Source organism: Lithobates pipiens, unplaced genomic scaffold, assembly GCF_037356315.1.
Source record: "Lithobates pipiens isolate NorthernLeopardFrog02 unplaced genomic scaffold, aLitPip1_a1.2 Scaffold_13, whole genome shotgun sequence".
Taxonomy (NCBI): domain Eukaryota; kingdom Metazoa; phylum Chordata; class Amphibia; order Anura; family Ranidae; genus Lithobates; species Lithobates pipiens.
Genome location: NW_027507718.1, coordinates 282,760,217 through 282,780,670, shown reverse-complemented (window position 1 = coordinate 282,780,670; position 20,454 = coordinate 282,760,217).

Genomic DNA, 20,454 nt, shown 5'->3' with positions numbered 1-20,454 from the left:
ACAAAAGTGAACGCATGCTCGGAATCAAGTTTGAGCCGGAAACACTTGGTCTTGTAAAACTAGCATTTGTAATGGAGATATCAGGTACGTCTTGTATGTCACTACGTTTGTAATTGTTGGCCAACATTTGTGTGAGTGTGTGTATGCAAGACAACGTGGAGCCAACATCCTTCGAATAAAAATCCACGGTTTTGTTGTCCGAAAGTCCGATCGTGTGTACCGGGCATAAGAGTGCATCAGGATCAAGATTCCAATAAGCCCCCCTGCCCGCAGACCCCGACAACCAACGGCCAGGATTGTTGTGAAGAGGCCCTTGTCCTCATCAACATGGGGACATGTTGCGCCCCCCTGCCCCAAATCACCCACCCCCCCATGTTGAGGGCATGCGGCCTGGTATGGTTTGGGAGGGGAGAGGCGCTCGCTTGTCCCCACCCCCTTTCCTAAGCGGCCGGGCTGCGGGCTCGAATAAGGGTCTGGTATGGATCTTGGGGGACCCCCACTCCGTTTTTTCGGTGTAGGGGGTTCCCCCTATAATCCATATCAGATTGAAGGGCCTGGTATGCTCTTGGAGGGGGAACCATGCCGTTTTTTTATTTAAAATTTGGCGTGGAGTTCCCCCTCAAGATTCATACCAATGGCGGAGATCCAAGTCGGATCCCTGTTCATTGAAGTCGGACACCTCCCTGACTTCAAGTCGCAGGGCAAAGTCGGATCCAAAGTAGGACGAGTGTCGTGTCGCACCAGTGTAAACCCGACCTTAGGCTCCCAGCAGTCAATAGAGTTGTAGTGAGTGAGGCAAAGGAGTATATATGGTATATTATGGTGGGGGGGGGCTTATTTAAAGCAGAGGTTCACACAAAAATTGAACCTCTGCTTTTCGGAACCCCCCCCCACTGCGGTGTCACATTTGGCATATTTCAGGGGGGAGGAGGGTGCAGATACCTAAGACAGGTATTTGCACCCACTTCCGGGCATAGACTCACACGGGAGTCTATGCCTCTTCCCGTCCCGCCGCGCTGTCTGCTGGGACACACACGGGCCCCAGAGACAGCACTGACCATTTAGATTGCACTGTGCGACTCGCGCATTTGCAGTAGGGAACCGGTAAGTGAAGCCGCAAGGCTACATTTCCTGATTCCTATACCGAAGATGGCGGTGACAGCATCCGAGGACCGAGGGACGGTTCGGTCTCGGGTGCCAACATCGCTGGATCCTGTGACAGGTAAGTGTCCTTATTTTAAAAGTCAGCAGTTTCAGTAATTGTAGCTGCTGACTTTAAAAAAAAAATGATTTCATGGGACTCCCGCTTTAAAGCAAACTGGGGGGGGGGGGGGTTAACTCCACTCGCATACCTACTTCTATGTGAACTGGTAGTGCACAATATTAGAAATATGGTATATTTGCCAAATGCCAATTTGACTTTCAATTTGCAAAGTAAACTTTATTTGCAGACAAAAAGTTCACTTTGAAGCTGATAATTTAGCTGTGTAATAAATAAAGCGTATTACTCTACACTGTAGGCTGAGACAGTTTATAAACAGTCTTTTCTTCTCTTGCAGTGCCATCCAAGGATGCGAGTTTTGAAATTCTGCTAGAGGATTTCCTATGGGACAAATGCAGAAGAGATTTTCTCACAATGAGGAAATTCATGCCATATCGAGGCAACCATCCCACTTCCGCTCCTTCAGCATGCTGTGACCAGCTGCGTGTGTGGAGCAGGCTGATCAAACAGACTTATGTACTGCTCGGAAACATTCAGGTGACCTTTCTAGTCTTTTCAAAAACTTGACTTCCTATAAATGACAGCCACCAGAAAGTAAACATACACAAGGCGCAAACTGTGGTAAGGTGCCATTTAGTTTGCCAATATAATCATTTTATTCAGTTTACTATATTCCTTTATATTCCTTTACCATTTATAATCTTTACTTGTGGTACTTATACCAAACACAAAATTCTGTAATAAATCTGCAATATAAGGCCTCTTCCATACAGACGTAATAATTGACTAATGTTTATAAGACGCTCCAGACCTTGCATATATGCGCATACAGGCGATTGCATATGCACATACACGCATCTTCTAGCTGCCAGTAATGTATGTGTATGCACTTGTAAATATAATTGTGTATACGGTAAGTGTAAATTAGTGCCCTTTACTTCTTTTTTTTTTTGGTGCTCAGAACGTTTTACTACATCACGTTTTAATACATCAGAGCCAGTCAATACTAGTGCGACTTGCGCTCTGACTTGGACACAAGTCGCATGACATGTCAAAAACAATAATTCCTTATGATAGCCGTCTTAACTGGTTCGGCTTTGTAAAAGGTTCCTGCACTACTTTTGTCCGACTTCTGTCCGATTTCAGCCCATAGTACTTAATGTAAGTTGCATTCAAGTCAGATCAGCATTTTAACTGATCCGACTTGCGACATGCGACTTGTGCTCAGAGGCATATAACAAAACAAAATTTAGCCCGTGGGAACCCTTTGAATGAGGTGAGCACAAAAAGGCCAATGAGTATATAGAGTAAACATAGTTTCTGGATTTATTAAAGATGTATGAAAATCATATATAAAATGCATGGACATAAGTACCAAACGGATATGGTGACAACATGATACAAAAATGCTTAAATGTTACAATGATTAATATGGAATAACACACAGGCATATTAAAACTCGGCAAGTTTCGCAAAGCCCTTGCTCGCTTCTTCAGGAGTAGATGTACTGTATATGCAGTGTATCTAAAAAATAAAATGTCAATTGAAAGTATATACTGTATCACAATGGTAGATATCATATAGCAAATAATAGGGGGCCTTTGTGAGGGAACCCCATACTTACAAATCGGCTGAGACGAGGTCCCAAAAGCTGATTTCCCAAGGAGATGTGTCTAACCCGGAAGCTGAAGGGGTGGAACCGGCAACAAGCCACCGGGGAACAGATGGAAGGTTAGCATGGCATGGGAGACAAAAGTGTATCCTTTGTTGTCCCTCAGTGTCCATCATCTAAAATGAAAGCTGTATATACGGTATGTCTAAGTAATCCGGTAAGTACTAAAAAGTATAAATATGTGGACAAGTGAACCGCGCTGTCTCTTTTAATATTGTGTTAGCAGCTGACACAGCAAAGGATCTAGTTGCGAAAGTGAAAAAAACTATCTATAAGAAAAGTGTAGCGCTAATATGATGTCAAACATGATGGACAGCACATAATATAACTGTTTTTACAATACAATAATACTACGTGTAAAAAACCACAGTGGTATCAAGACACTGTACAGCAAAATAATATGATTAAATCACCAATGTGGTGACATCAATAGTAAATAGCACAAAATGTCTATATAATTATGATGAGATCATAACACCCCATGTAATCATATAAATCAAGGTGAACTATCAAATAGTTGAAATCGATAGCAATATGGTGAAATACAAAGTGAAACAAAAAATTGTTATGTGCATTCATAAAGGAACATCAAAGTCAATATATGACAACATGGTGACTTGAAGAACTTTGGTGCAGACAGTTTTTCAGTAGCTAATCCACCATCGATATATATAAGGCTTACCGGAAAAGTTGAACCCAAATAGGCGTACGCCTAATGAGTTGGAAAGGCTTGTGGTGTAAAGGCCCATACACACGATCAGACTTTTTGACAACAAACATGCAAATTAGCTGTTTTGGAGCAACGTCTGACCGTGTGTATGCTCCATTGGACAAACTTTTTTGGTTTTCATCAGACTTTTGTTGGCTGTGCGAATGGACAAACTTTATGGCAACAAAAGTCTGATGGAGCAAAGTCTGATCGTGTGTACAGAAAACCATAGGACTTTTGTACAAAGTACAAACAGGCATGCTCAGAACCAATGCAAAAGATCAGACAACAATACAGAAGTTGACCAAAGGTGGCGGTAAAGAGCAGAAAAACCATGTGATTTGGTGAAAGTTGGCTGAAAAAGTCCTGCCGTGTGTATGCAATACAAGTTAAGGGCCGACGCCCTTTGTACAAAAATCCAAGGGAAAGTTTGTACAAAGTCCTATCGTGTGTATGAGACTTAACACACCCAGGGGGATCTTTCAGCAATGCAAATGGTATCCAATGGAAGAGAAAAACTTCTATTGTCCTTCACAGTGCTTTTCATATAGATACCCACCAGAGGGGTAATGACCAGAGGATAGATCAAAAAGTTTTCTTCCCAGGTATAGATATAAGAAGAAGAAGGAATAGGCCACATATTGTAATTCCATTTTGATAAAAAAAAAACATTTAATGTATATAAAAAAAGGGAACACTCACATTTCATGAAGTTTTGCAATGGTAATAAAGTGATTCAGTGGCATCAGCAGAGCCCGTCCCAATGAGTTTCGTCTAATAAGACATCAGCTGGGGTGCCAGATCATCAGGCACCAGAGGGTCAGGGGTCCTGCAGCCTTATAGGACAGAGGGGAATGAAAACTCCTCCTACAAGCTTTAACCAGACACTGATATCTCATGAGACTGCTATGAACTGCTGATGAGAAAAGGTATTTAGCAATTTATATTTATTAAAATAATTGCATTTACAAGTTATTTGTACCGTGGAAGACCAGATACAGTGAATGCAGGGTCCTGGGTTTAGTAACACTTAAAACATGCTAGTTGTTAGCTGTTTCTGACTTCATTCATTTCTGAAATACTGACCCAGATCAGCTATGCAGATCACAAGTGCTGACTTCAGTAGCTGCATGCCAGGCCACTGACAAACAACCAAAGGGAGATGATTAGCATAGAAGCCAGTCAAACAGCATTTTTAAGAGGTGTTTAGTGATGGTATACTAGGTAGTACTCTAATGCTAGGGTTCCTTTAACCTCTTCCCATCCCGCGTATAGTCAAATGACGGGCACAAGGACGTCCTCGGCTTCCCGGCCGATAGGGGGGGAATGTGCACACGCCCACCATGTCACTTGGGAGCCTGTATGCATGCCTGGCAGCCGCAATGTCCTCGGGCACCTGTGATTGATGGTCACAGAGCAGGGATGTGGATCTGTGTGTGTAAACACCAGGGAGAGGAGACTGATCCTGTGTTCCCAGTACAGAGGAACACCAATTGGTCACCTCCCCCAGTCAGTCCCCTCCCCCCACAGTTAGAATCACTCCCTAGGTAACACATTTAACCCCTTCATCGCCCCCTAGTGTTAATCCCTTCCCTTCCAGTGACATTTATACGGTAATCAGTGCATTTTTATAGCACTGTTTGATGTATAAATGTGAATGGTCCCAAAATAGTGTCAAAACTGTCCGATCTGTCTGCCGCAATATCGCAGTCCTGACAATTACTGGTAAAAAATAAATAAAAAATAAAAATGACATAAATCTATCCCCTATTTTGTAGGTGCTATAACTTTTGTGCAAACCGATCAATATACGCTTATTGATATTTTTTTTGACCAAAAATATGTAGAATACATATCAGTCTAAACTGAGGAAGAAATATGTTTTTTTTTGTTTTGTTTTTTAATTGAGATATTTATTATAGCAAAAAGAAAAAAATATTGGGGGTTATAAACGAAAGGTTTGCATTACAAGTGCAAACTACAAATGCAAAGAGCACTTGAAATTGCACTGAAAGTGCACTTGGAAGTGCAGTTGCTGTAAATCTGAGGGGTAGATCTGAAATGAGGGGAAGCTCTGCTGATTTTATTATCTAATCATGTACAAGCTAAAATGTTGTTTTTTTTATTTTTTTTGCATGTCCCCCTTGGATCTACAGTGACTGCACTTCCAAGTGGATTTGCCTTTAGAAAATAACCCCCAATGATTCAAAATTGTCAGTCTTTTTTGTTTATAGCACAAAAAATAAAAAAAGCAGAAGTGATCAAATACCACCAAAAGAAAGCTCTATTTGTGAGAAAAAAATTATCAAAATATCATATGGGTACAGTGTTATATGACCGCGCAATTGTCATTCAAAGCGTGACAGTGCTGAAAGCTGAAAAATGGCCTGGGCAGAATGGGGGTGAAAATGCCCTGTATTGAAGTGGTTAAGCAGTTTTATCATCTTTGTTCAAAGGCTTGCATCCTGCTTCCTTTTCATGATCCTCTTGTGCCTTCCTTATCCTTGATCTGGGTGTTCAGAGATAGCTGAATGTGAACTGAAATGAAACACTCAACATTAACACCAGCTGCTGTACTCCTCACATGGGTTTCTCCATAAGAACATAACTACCATAACTACAAGAGGAATCTACTACGAGGACCAGATGCCTTGGACAGTTGCTCTCTTTGCTATAATTAGAAAACTGTTCTCATACAGCACCTCAGTACTGCCTTACATACAGTATAATAAGGCAGTGATTGTACTGCAGTACTCCATTTTTTTGTTATTAGAGATAACGCAAAGACTTTTTAAGCGGCTCTGTCATTATTTTCAAGGGTGAAAACTTCTGGGGAAATTCCTGAAAGCCGTTAAAGTGTTACTAAACCTACAGCAGTAAAAGCAGTCCGTATATGCAGTAAATCATGTTGTTATACTCTCTGTGGAACCTACAGGGTTAATCATCTGCATTGTGTAAAAAGGCTGTTTGATCCTGTCTCCTCTGATATCCCCCCCCCCCCTCTTGTCCCCAATACATCTCCTGATAAGACAGAACCTTCGGAGTCACTCTGCACATGCTCTGGTGCGTATTGTTAGAGAGTTTTTCTTTTTCTTGGGAGAACGCACGTGCATCAGCACAGGGCCAATCAGCACTGTCCAGACAGAGGGTCAGGAGTCCTGCAGTCTCATAAGACAGTCAGAGTAGAATGAAAACTCCTACAAGCTTTAACCAGACACTGATAGATGTCATAAGACTGCTATACTGCTGATGAGAAAAGGTATTTAGCAAAATAATTGCATTTCCATGTTCTGTGTACTGTGGAAGACCAGATATAGTGAATGCAGGGTCCTGGGTTTAGTAACATTTAAATGCATACCTGCCCCACTGCTTGTGATGCTGAAATAATCTCGCAGAAAGATATTAAGCATTGGGCTGTCGTTGCCTAATTCTCCACTGCACTTTGTGGTTGCTTCCACAACTCCCTAAATTACTGTGTCCTTTAGTGATGTAAGAGCCAGTGGATAGAATTACAGAGGAGGGGGCGCCAGCATTTCCTATACTTTTTCTTTTAGGACACACCACCACAGGGCAGTGATGTGAATTAGCACATAAAGCTAAGAGCAGCCCAATGAATATGATGTGGATGGACCCTGACAGTCAGGGAAGTGTTGAATGCAGAAGATCATTAAGGAATATTATCTCTTAAGAACATCCGAATTCAGTGTTACAGTTGAAGAACTGTAGATTTTAGTGAGATAAAAGCATTTGAAAAGATTTGTAGGCTTGAAGATTTGTTACTTTTGCTCTTTGATTTGTTGCTATCTGCCAAATGGCATCCAAGTTTAGAGCTGTGCTGCCACACAGCATAACAGAAAGCTCAGGTTTCCTGTCTACTATGACCAGCTAGACATTGTCCTTGGACTTTAGCTCTCGCTGATATATATATATATTACAGTCCTGTGTCACTGTTCCAAATTTGATCATTATCGATGTTCATTTTTTATAATTTACAAAATATTTTAATCTCTTGGAGGTTTTTTGTACTAATTTGGGTTTTTAGGTTGTGATTCTTGTCCATTTTGGATTTCACTTGGAATTAGAATTCCAAATGTTGAGAGATGTTTATAGTGGAGGTTAGCTTTAAAAATCTCATTAGTTGGGAGGTGGCCTTGGAGTCGATGGAGTAGATTACATTGTCATGAGCTCCCATTTTGAGAAGTTCTGACACAGTTATCCACGGCATTAAATTACACCTCGACTGCTTTTATTGCTCGCACAATGCTTCTGGCTTGGACTTGTTTTCTTGTTAGGACCTTGACACCTAGTTCCTATTTCTGTAGGGGTCGTACTGCAGCCTAAGGTGGATGACTGCTCTCATGGCGCAATGAATAAAGACATCCCTAAAATTCTGTCTGCTGTTGTGACCTGCTGCACTATTCTCACAAAGAAAAGTTCTAAATCAATGTGTACCAAAAAGATATTCAGGTACATTGCAACTGTATGCCTGAATCCCACTTCAGTCAAATAGAGGATACGCTCCCTCCACTCACCTCAGACATGCATCAGCTACAAGACTTAGTAATGGTGTACCAATGATCAAGTAAACTGCCTCTCTGGAGTTCCACTGTGAGGATGGTTGGGCAGTCTGAGTACGATTGCACAGGCTGAAGCTTTTATAGAATGCTTGCTGATCTCCCTGTTCAGGCAAGCCATGTTCTTGGAGGCCTTCATTGTGGAGTGGGCATACTCAAACCTCCCCTTTCTGGTGCACTGTCACGTACATTCATCAATAAATGATTCAAGCACCTGAACCACTTCAGGTGACTTTTAATAATCGGACATTCACCTGTCCCATGGTCCAGCAATGCGGGCGTGCAAAACCGCACTTCTCTCCCCCTCCTCTCCACGGTGCCGCCATTCTTACTGTGGGCGCCCGGCTGTGGCTTCACAGCTGGACATGCACTGCTCTTGCACTTCTCTGAACACTGTGAATGGCCAGACATTCTTCTGGGACCTGTGACATGTCTCAGAAGATTGCAGGAAGGGAGGGGAGAGAGGTGAACTTCCTTCCGGCACCACGGACCCCGGGAGGAAGTGGGTGCTGGATGTCTCTAAAAAGAGGGTATATCTCCCCCCCACCTCAAAAAATGACATGCCAAATGTGGCATGTCAGGGACTCACCATCACGGAATTTCCATTTTTGGGTGGAACTCCGCTTTAATCTCTTTGGTGAGGAGGAAGATTAAAGACCTTACTATACCATTTTGAATGGTCTAGCCAGTGAAACTTTGCATTGAAATAAAGGGTAATCTTCTTCCAAAAACTTGAAGGTGCACATTGCAGGATTTAGACCCATACTGGACCTACACCCTGAGCTTCCATTTTGCCTTCTCAACAATGAACATTAAAACAACCCAAACAGCCCCTCCCCAACCCCCATTGGATCTTCTGTATGTCTTGGAGTTTATTGCTGTTATCTAAGTTTGGGATACAAGTTTAATTTGCTGTAACAAATACAGAACGAGGTGGACTACTTACTGTCTATGCTATATGAATGCTTTGTTCAAATATTATCCTTGTTCAAATATTTTATTGAAGTACAACACCTGACATGTCAAGGTACATAAAAACTGGTACTGAATTCTTGAATATAATGCATTAAGTAACATATCATATGTAAGTAACAATAAAGAGTTGTTACGTATGTACCAATGTTTAACCCCCCTGGCGGTATTCTCGAGTCTGGCTCGGGATGCAAATTTTATACCAAAAGTGGTAACCCCGAGTCAGACTCTGAATCCAGGGAGAGCTTACTTACCTTATCCCCTGGATCCAGCGATGTCCCCCCGCTGTACGAGCGAGCCGTTCTCTGCTCAATCTATCACGGAGCTAATCTCCGTTCCCTGCGAGCGTTGCGACGCATGGGGACAGAGAACGGCACCAAATTCAAAAAGTGAAACACACACATTACATACAGTATAATGTAATCTTCTAGATTACATTGCTGTATGTAATTATTTCACATCCCCTTTGTCCCTAGTGGTCTGCCCAGTGTCCTGCATGCAGTTTTATAATATAAAAACTGTTCTTTATGCCTGGAAACTGGAGATTGTCCATAGCAACCAAAACTGTCCCTTTACATCAAAAATGATTTTAGACCAGCTAGAAAACAGCGATAATAAATTAGAATCACTCGCAGAATTGAGCAATAGTGATTTGTGGGGAGATCCGTCATCAAATACTGAAAAGTAATGACAGCGACAATAAGGCCGCGTACACACGCGGGGACTGTTCGGCCAACTTTGTCCGCTGAACAGTGTTTCGGCGGACAGTCCGCCCGTGTGTGGGCGTTCAGCGGACAGTTTCAGCGAACAGTCCGCTGAACAAGGTTTTTCGGAATTTCCGAAAAACTGTCCGCTGAAACCTTGTTTCAGCGAACAGTTCCCTCGTGTGTAGGCTTGTTCGACAAACTAAGTTCCGCGCATGCTCAGAAAGGATTTACATGCCGAAAGTTATAATGCAGTGTATAGGACGTCGTATTTTTCGTCCCGTCGTACGTGCCGTTCACGTCATCGCGCACGGTTTCGGCAAACTGTTCGTACGTCGTGTGTGGCCATGTCCGTCCATGCTAATTTTGAGCGGACTGTTTGCCGAAACTGTTTGACGGACAAAGTTGGCCGAACAGTCCCCGCGTGTGTACGCGGCCTTAGGCAACTGAGCAAATTTCAGTGTTTTTGATTTCATTACATTATTGAATAATTTTTATTATTGTTATATTATTATTTGGTATAATTATTTATAGTTATTTATTATATTATAATTTATGATTTCATTTTTCAAACTTTATCATACCTGGGATGACTGCTAAGACTCTGGTTTGGACACATTTAGGTGAGTTATTCCTAAGAATTACAAGCCTACAATATAAAACGCCAAATTTCCATGCAAAATAATTGTACCGCTTTCAGCACCTAAAATCTGAAATAATCATACCGCCAGGGAGGTTAATCTGCAAATTTGTCTCTCTGCAAATGTTATCAAGTCACTGGTTCCTTAGATTTATGTTGACTCATGTGTCTTTGCGTTCCCATACACAATTAAGGATCATCTCCTGCACTCCTAATAGCTTAATATTTCTTACCTTCATTGGTCCTAAGTTGTATTTGTAGTTGTTGAGCGTGGGAGCCTCAGATATTTGTCCTCATTGCATGTTGGAATAATGACTTATTGTGTTATTGCATTTTTCCTATATATGTATATCTTTTGTTCAATAAAAAGATATTAAACAAAAAAAACTTGTCTTAAGTGCCTTATAGCAGGGGTTTAATTTTTTTCACCTGATATGATAATGTCCTGTACTTAACAAATTTTGGGAGCAGATCCTTACTTCATGGGTTGATTTGTCCCTTTTATTCTCCAGGCTAAGAATTCTTCAGATTTAATAAAATCTTCTAATTTAATACAATCTTCTCCTCTTTATTACATTACATAACTACAGTTCCTAGCCAGAAAAGTAGCGGTTCTCAGTTGCATATCTCCCAACGACTCTCAGCCTGCCCACTGGTTAGTACCACAAAACAATGCCTTGCCCTTTAAAAAGAAGGTTTCTAACTCACTATGACAAAATATGCACTCTCTGGTTGGATAAGACCCTAAACTTTTCTTAGTCAGCATCCAGATTTTGTTACACTTGGTCCTCTATCTACATTTTAGTTGTGCCAGTTGTATATTATATGGCTTCTGGATACCCTCCCCTATTTGAATAAAAAAAAAAATGGATTAAAAAATCTACCTGTTAATGTATATTCAGGAAAATGCAAGTGGCCCATTTACAAGTACACAGCTTTTGGTGTCACAGCATAAATATCCATCTGCTTTCACACCATCCCCATTTCACTACTGTATGGTTTCGAGCATTTTATTTGACCATGGGTAATACTATAAAACAATGCCTTGCCCTTAAATAGTTTACACTCATAGACTATTTCCAACTCACTATGACGATCTTTGGACTTTTTGGTTGAATAAGATCCTAATAGTTTCTTAATCAGCTTCCATATTTTGTTACACTTGGTCCTCTGTCTACCTTATAGATGTGCCAGCTGTATATCTTGGATACCATATGGATTTTGGGTGTCCTTCCCCTCTTCTTTTCCAAGATCCACTAATTTCATCCTTATATAACATGAGTAAATACACAGTAGGCATTGTTTCTTTGTTGTAAATGTTCTTGTTTATTGATCATTTTTACCCAACAGTTTTAATACTTATTGCATTTGACTGTATCTTTGTGACATGGTAGTGATAGCAATATTTGCTTGTAGTAGATTGGTTAATACCTTGGCTTTATGTACTGTAAAGCCCTGTACGCGCGGTCAGACTATCCGACGGAAAATGTGCGATTGGATCTTGTTGTCGGAAATCCGATCGTGTGTGGGCTCCATCTGACTTTTCCCATTGGAATTTCCGACACACATTGTTTGAGAGCAGGATCTAACATTTTCCGACAACAAAATCCCATTGTTTAAATTCCGATCGTGTGTAGACAATTCCGACGGACAAAGTGCCACGCATGCTCGGAATAAATTACAAGACGAAAGCTATTGGCCCTGCCCTCTTTATAGTCCCCTCATACGTGTTCTATGTCACCGCGTTCTGAACGATCGGATTTTCCGACAATTTTGTGCGACCGTGTGTATGCAATACAAGTTTGGGCCAAAATCCGTCGGAAAAAATCAGACGGATCGTTGGAATGTCCAACCGTGTGTATGGGGCATGACATTTTGTGGTCACCTCTTACTTGTACTTCATGTTATTATGTCTATGACTTTCTTCATCTTCTCAGTACACAGCTATTCGAATTTAAAAAAAGTTAACCTTTTTTTTTTTGTTAGGTACACCAGTTATTGACTTACGGTAGTTTATAAAATATTGATGTTTATGACACCGTCGGAATATAGATGGGAGTGAGTGGCACATTGTTTACCTCTGGGATTGCAAGCGAATAAAGACCTATGCAATCTTATCTTTGATGTAAAATGCACTTATGTGATAAGCTACTGTTATTTCATTTGCGTATGCTGCTCATGATACGATGGGGGCGGAAGTGTATACTAGATTTTTTAATGTGCCCTCACTATCCCCCCCCCCCTCCCCTTTTTTTTGTGTGTGTTTGTTTTTTGGTTCTTGGAAAACTTAACAAAATGTCAATAAAAACCAATTTGATAAAAAAAAAAAAAAAAAAATTAACCTGTTAATGTATATATTTAGGAAAATGCAAGTGGTCCTTTTACAAGTAAACAGCTTTAGGTGTCACAGCAGAAATATCCATCTGCTTTCATCCATTTTTTTGGACGATATAATGTTCATTACCCTTTAGTTATTTATCTATCTCTCCATTGAATGACGATGCTATTTGATAATACAGAATGTAATGGTAATAAATATGTGTTATCCATGCTAACTTTATACGCAGACAGATATATAAAAATGATGTCATCTAATCACAGATGTCTGAGTAAGCCTGTCTTTGATGTCTGCATTCATATCAAATTAGCTCCTATCTTGTACTTTGATTGTATTATTGTAAATAGTCATAATGTTGTAATGCAATAAAGTGGTTATAAAAAAATGTCTTTTCTGTGGTATTGTAGAAATTTGGCATAAACTGATTTTACTTCAAGGTAAGACAGAGCTTATCCTCAGTGAAAAGCATCAAACATTTAAGAGACGGCAGAACACGTGTATTACTTCAAAGGCTAGTTCGTTTTTGTTTATTTTAGCAGACTGTAAATGCACAATGCTCTGGCGGAGTGTGAGAAGAAAGCCTTTTCCCAAAACATTGTATATTTACTTTCTGCTAAAAGACACATTCAATAGTTCAGTTCAAAGAGCTATGATCATGCACTAAGTGCAGAAACCTTTAGCAATTTAAAAAATCATCTGACCTGATTGGTCATTTTGGGTCACTGCACTTTGCATATCACTGCTGCACTACATTTTTGCTGGTTGATATATCTTGAAAAATTAGTAGGGAAGAGTAAAAAATATTTAATTTCATCACAGTCATTTTTTTTTATGTTTTGTTTGCTATTTGTGTCTAATTGAGGATTTTTTCCTTCTCTTCTAGTCCCAGAGTTACAACAGGACCTGGGAAAAAATGTCTTCAATATAAGGGGAAAATGTAGGATTTCCTACCACTCCTTGCCCCATGACAATAGTCACAAGTGCATCCAGAAAGTATTCACAGCGCTTCACTTTTTTCCACATTTTGTTATGTTACAGTCTAATGCCCCATACACATGGTCGGAATTTCCGACGGAAAAAGTCTGATCAGATTATGTTGTCGGAAAATCCGTTCGTATGTGGGCTCTATCGGTCTTTTTCCATCGGAATTTCCAATGGAGCGCAGGATCTAACATTTTCTGACAACAAAATCCGATCTGACTTTTTCCCATCGTGTGTAGAGAATGCCGACACACAAAGTGCCACGCATGTTCAGAAAAATTTTGGATGACGAAAGCTATTGGCTACTGGTCTCTACGTAGTCCCGTCATTCGATGTTTACGTTACCTCCTTCCCGAACGATCGGATTTTCCGACAACTTTGTGCGAACGTGTGCATGCAACACAAGTTTCGGCCAAAATCCATTGGTAAAAATCCGACGGATTTTGTGGTCGGAATGTCCTACCGTGTGTATGGGGCATTATTCCAAAATGGATTAAATTCATTATTTTCCTCAAAATTCTACAAACAATACCCCATAATGACAACGTGATAGAAGTTTGTTTTGAAATCTTTACAAATTTATTAAAAATGAAAAAAAAATCCCATGTATTCACAGCCTTTGCTCAATACTTTGTTGAAGCACCTTTGGCACCAATTACAGCCTCAAGTTTTTTTCAGTATGATGCTACAAGCTTGGCATGCCTATTTTTGGGCAGTTTCTACCATTCTTCTTTACAGGACCTCTCAAGCTCCATCGGGTTGGATGGGGAGTGTCAGTGCACAGCCAATTTCAGATCTCTACAGAGATGTTAAATCGGGTTCAAGTCTGGGCTCTGACAGAGCCACTTAAGGACATTCACAGAGTTGTCCAGTAGCCACTCCTTTGTTATCTTGGCTGTGTGCTTAGGGTTGTTGTCCTGTTGGGAAATGAACCTTCGCCCCAGTCTTAGGTCCAGAGCGGTCTGAAGCAGGTTTTCATTAAGGATGTCTCTGTACATTGCTGCATTCATCTTTCCCTCGATTTCTACCAATTCCTGGTGCTGAAAAACATCCCACAGCATAATGCTGCCACCACCATGCTTCACTGTAGGGATGGTATTGGCTTGCCATTCAGGCCAAAGAGTTCAATCTTTGTTTCATCAGACCAGAGAATTTTGTTTCTCCTGGTCTGAGAGTCCTTCGGGTGCCTTTTGGCAAACTCCTTTTACTGAGGAGTGGCTTCCATCTGGCCCCTCTACAATACAGGCCTGATTGGTGGAGTGGTGCAAAGATGGTTGTTCTTCTGGAAGGTTCTCCTCTCTCCACAGAGAAATGGTAGACCTCTGTCAGAGTGGCCATCTGATCTTGGTCAGCTCCCTGACTAAAGCACGTCTCCGACGATTGCTCAGTTTGGCATGGCGACCCGCTCTAGGAAGAGTCCTGGTGGTTCCAAACATCTTCCATTTACGGATGATGGAGGCCACTGTGCTCATTGGGACTTTCAATGCTATAGAAATGTTTCTGTACCCTTCCCCAGATCTGTGCTTCCATGCAATCCTGTCTCGGAGGTCTATAGACAATTCCTTGGACTTAGTTTGTGCTCTGACATGCATTGTTAACTGTGGGACCTTATATAGACAGGTGTTTGCCTTTCCGAATCATGTCCAATTGACTAAATTTACCATAGGTGGACTCCAATCAGGTTGTAGAAACATCTCAAGGATGATCAGTGGAAATAGACTGAGCTCAATTTTGAGTGTCATGGCAAAGGCTGCGAATACGTATGTAAAGTACATGTGATTTTTTTTCATTTTTTATTTTTAATAAATTTGCAAAGATTTCAAACAAACTTCTTTCACGTTATCATTATGGGGTATTGTTTGTAGAATTTTGGGGAAAATAATGAATTTAATCCATTTTGGAATAAGGCTGTAACATAACAAAATGTTAAAAAAGTAAAGTGCACTCTATAAAAACCTGACCGATGTTTTACCTTTTCCCTACTCAAAACAACACTAAAAAAAGGTTATGTCTAGAGATAACTTTAAAAAAGCCACATTTTATATACACTCACTGGCCACTTTATTAGGTATACAGTGCCTTACGAAAGTATTTGGCCCCCTTGAACTTTTCAACATTTTGCCACATTTCAGGCTTCAAACATAAAGATATAAAATTTTAATTTTTTGCGAAGAATCACCAACAAGTGGGACACAATTGTGAAGTGGAACGAAATCTATTGGATAATTTAAACTTTTTTAAAGAATAAAAAACTGAAAAGTGGTGCGTGCAAAATTATTCGGCCCCTTTACTTTCAGTGCAGCAAACTCACTCCAGAAGTTCAGCGAGGATCTCTGAATGATCCAATGTTGTCCTAAATGACTGATGGTGATAAATAGAATCCACCTGTGTGTAATCAAGTCTCTGTATAAATGCACCTGCTCTGTGATAGTCTCAGGGTTCTGTTGAAAGCGCAGAGAGCATCATGAAGACCAAGGAACACACCAGGCAGGTCCGTAATACTGTTGTGGAGAAGTTTAAAGCCGGATTTGGATACAAAAAGATTTCCCAAGCTTTAAACATCCCAAGGAGCACTGTGCAAGCGATTATTTTGAAATGGAAGGAGTATCAGACCACTGCAAATCTAGCAAGACCTGGCTGTCCCTCTAAACTTTCAGCTCAGACAAGGAGAAGACTGATCAGAGATGCAGCCAAGAGGCCCATGATCACTCTGGATGAACTGCAGAGAACTACAGCTGAGGTGGGAGAGTCTGTCCATAGGACAACAATCAGTCGTACACTGCACAAATCTGGCCTTTATGGAAGAGTGGCAAGAAGAAAGCCATTTCTCAAAGATATCCATAAAAAGTCTTGTCTAAAGTTTGCCACAAGCCACCTGGGAGACACACCAAACATGTGGAAGAAGGTGCACTGGTCAGAACAAACCAAAATCAAACTTTTTGCCCACAATGCAAAACGATATGTTTGGCGTAAAAGCAACACAGCTCATCACCCTCAACACACCATCCCCACTGTCAAACATGGTGGTGGCAGCATCATGGTTTGGGCCTGCTTTTCTTCAGCAGGGACAGGGAAGATGTTTAAAATTTAGGGGAAGATGGATGCAGCCAAATACAGGACCATTCTGGATGAAAACCTGTTGGAGTCTGCACTAGACCTGAAACTGGGACGGAGATTTATCTTCCAACAAGACAATGATCCCATACATACAGCAAAATCTACAAAGGAATGGTTCACAAATAAACGTATCCAGGTGTTAGAATGGCCAAGTCAAAATCCAGACCTGAATCCAATCGAGAATCTGTGGAAAGAACTGAAAACTGCTGTTCACAAACGCTCTCAATCCAACCTCACTGAGCTCGAGCTGTTTTGCAAGGAAGAATGGGCAAGAATTTCAGTCTCTCGATGTGCAAAACTGATAGAGACATACCCAAAGCGACTTGCAGCTGTAATCGCAGCAAAAGGTGGCTCTACAAAGTATTAACGCAAGGGGGCCGAATAATTTTGCACGCCCCACGTTTCATTTTTTTATTAGTTAAAAAAGTTTCATAAATCCAATAGATTTCGTTCCACTTCACAATTGTGTCCCACTTGTTGGTGATTCTTCACAAAAAATAAAAGTTTTATATCTTCATGTTTGAAGCCTGAAATGTGGCAAAAGGTTGAAAAGTTCAAGGGGGCCGAATACTTTCGCAAGGCACTGTACCTGTTCAATTGCTTGGTAACACAAACTGGTAAGCAGCCAATCACACAGCAGCAACTCAATGCATTTAGATATCTAGACTTTGTGCCAGACGGGCTGGTCTGAGTATTTCAAAAACTACTGATATACTGGGATTTCCACGCACACCCATCTCTAGGGTTTACAGAGAATGGTCCAAAAAAGAGAAAATATCTAGTGAGCACCAGTTGTGTTGACAAAAATTCCTTGCTCGAGATGATAGAAGGCAACAGTAACTCAAATAACCACTCGTTACAATCAAGGTATGCAGAACACTGATATGGTGTAGTGTAAAGGGCGCTCTAATACACTATAGACAAAATTGATTGGTGAATTAAACCATACAATATTGCTAAATGTATACAAATAAAGTGCAATGTGCCATAAATAAATATACATACAAGTATTATAAATAGTAATATTGATTAATTAACCAGAGTGAACGTTCAAAATGATGAATAGTCCCAATTGAATCACAAAGGAATATCCAACAGCATGCTATTGTGTCTTCAAATTCTTCAAAAAAGGAAAGTAGAAAATCCTTCACCAGCTTGATAGAGAAACACCCAACGTGCTCTAATATAAGATCTGCTTACCAGAAGACATTGACTCCTTTAATTAAAAAGAGAGTCAGAATGCACTTTAGCAAGATGTTTCTTTCTGCATTAATGGAGATTTATGGACAAAAGGCAAGCCTCTCCCCCGAGAAGCCCACGGATGGAACATATGGAAAGATAATATGAAATCAAATAATTAATCCTGCTTTATTATAAAAGTATAAAATATACATGTGCCAAATGGCTGCTTACATAGAAATGTGCCTTGACCCGGCACTGGGGCTGCGAGCATGTCTGCTGTTGAATGGTGCCTTGCGTTTGGCTACCGCCGCTGGTGTGCGTTCCACCACCCTACCCGGAATGACCAAAGGGACCAGAAGTTGCGTGAGATAGCGTGACCGCCTCAACGTACGTTTTGTAATTCCGTCATCAGGATACATCAGGAAGCTTCCCCACTGGGTGCTGGGGTTTCTTCTGCCAACCTTGTATCAGTACAGTGCCCTATAGTGACATAGAGTTGGTGGAAGGAACTGCAGGGGGCGACCAGGAACACACTTACCCAACACACCTGAATGTGAGTGCCGCAGGGCTTATAGCTATTCAAGGCCTTTTCCAGATGCAGTGGTTGGTGTGTGGAGTGTCAGCTCTTGGGTAGTGGTGAACCTCCAATGGATGGAAAGTCAAGTAATGGTGAATGGATGAGGAGGATCCAGAAGACTGGTTCAGCAATGGATAGAAATTTGAGTATTAAGTGCACTGCCAGCATATTTTAGCAGAAGAGAATCCATATTGGTCAAACAGCTCTCTCCTTTGTTATCTGTATTCAAAACCTTAGATCAATCAAGATTCCTACCTGGATGAAGACCGATTTCTGAAGACACAACTGATAGTGTCTGGCGAGGCCGGTCTGGACGAAACCAGTGGTTTAACTACCCATAGGAGTGCATCCCTATCTGCAAGATCCCATTGATGGTTTTGATCAATGCTCAAGTGACCTCTCTAGAGATACAGTAGAGGGTCAATGAGATCTGGTAAGCACTCTTATTATCAGAGGTGGAGGTTTCACACAAGGAGGTTTACATTGCTGCTGGTGTTGGATTTCTCTTAATGAACTCTTAAAGAAGAATTTCCATTTATATCACTTATTCACAAGGACTATATTTTTATTAACTTATTAGATTTCGCAGAAGTATATTTCATTTTGCTTTGCATTGCATAAGCACAGCTCTGTTTTCTGTATATCTGTATGCACTATGATTATATCACATGGTTGAGTTGCTGCTCTGGACAAGATTACTTTAATGTTGTTAGTAGTGCGGTTTTTGCACTTTATTTATGTTTTCATTTTCATTTTATGTTTTTCGTGGTTTTTGGGGACTTTTTTTTAAAGATAGCAATCAATTCAGCAGTCAATTTAAGAAATGAAGGTGTAAGGTGGATTCAGTTGTCCCTATCTTTATATTGTAACATGTTCTTATGCTATGTTCCTACACATGGCATTACAACATTGCTAAGTCGCAGCTGGTTGTGTGAAAACGAATATCACTATAAGTGAATTGGTAAGCCTGATCCCACAGTCTGCAATGCTTTTCAAGAAAAGGGAACTGATTCAAAGAAAGGAAGGAGATCCCAGAAGTGTGGTATACATACCCACAGAGATGTCTTAATGAAGGCTTGAGGGAATACTTTTATATAATACTGAATATTATCGAGTACAGGCATGTTAAAAAGAAGATTAAGTGCTTAAGGTGGGGCTAGATTGTAACAAGCAGCTATTTCTTTCTTCAGCATTTGTTGTTAGTGGATGTTCCTTTGAATGATCCAACCTCAAAAGAAAAGAAAAACACAAATGCTTGGATAAATAAGGCACTTTACAGCTCATTTGCTTTAATGAGAGAGTGGTGACAATTTTGCCAGCAATAAGCAGGGCAAACTTCTTTGTCACTCTGTGTTATACTACAGCAGTCAGCACTTACTACTTATGCTTTGCATCTTGGCTCACAAATACCATCCAGCAGCCTTGTATATAATTAGAAAAAAAAATAAAAAAAAAAATATATATATATATATATATATATATATATATATATATATATATATATATATATATATATCTACAGTATGTTTAAATTTAAAATTTAAAAATGTTATTGTGCTGAAATGAACTAAAGGAAAATACAGTTCTTAGGTATCCATTCTTCTTTCTTCAATAGAGCTTGTGTGTGATGCTCACTTTTTTCTTTTTAACAAAAGTACTTTTTTTTACCCAATATTTATTACTCAGGCAGCACTTGGGCAGCACAGTGGCTTAGTGCAGGGGTCTCCAAAATGTATTGTAAACAAAGAGGAGACATTTTTTTATAT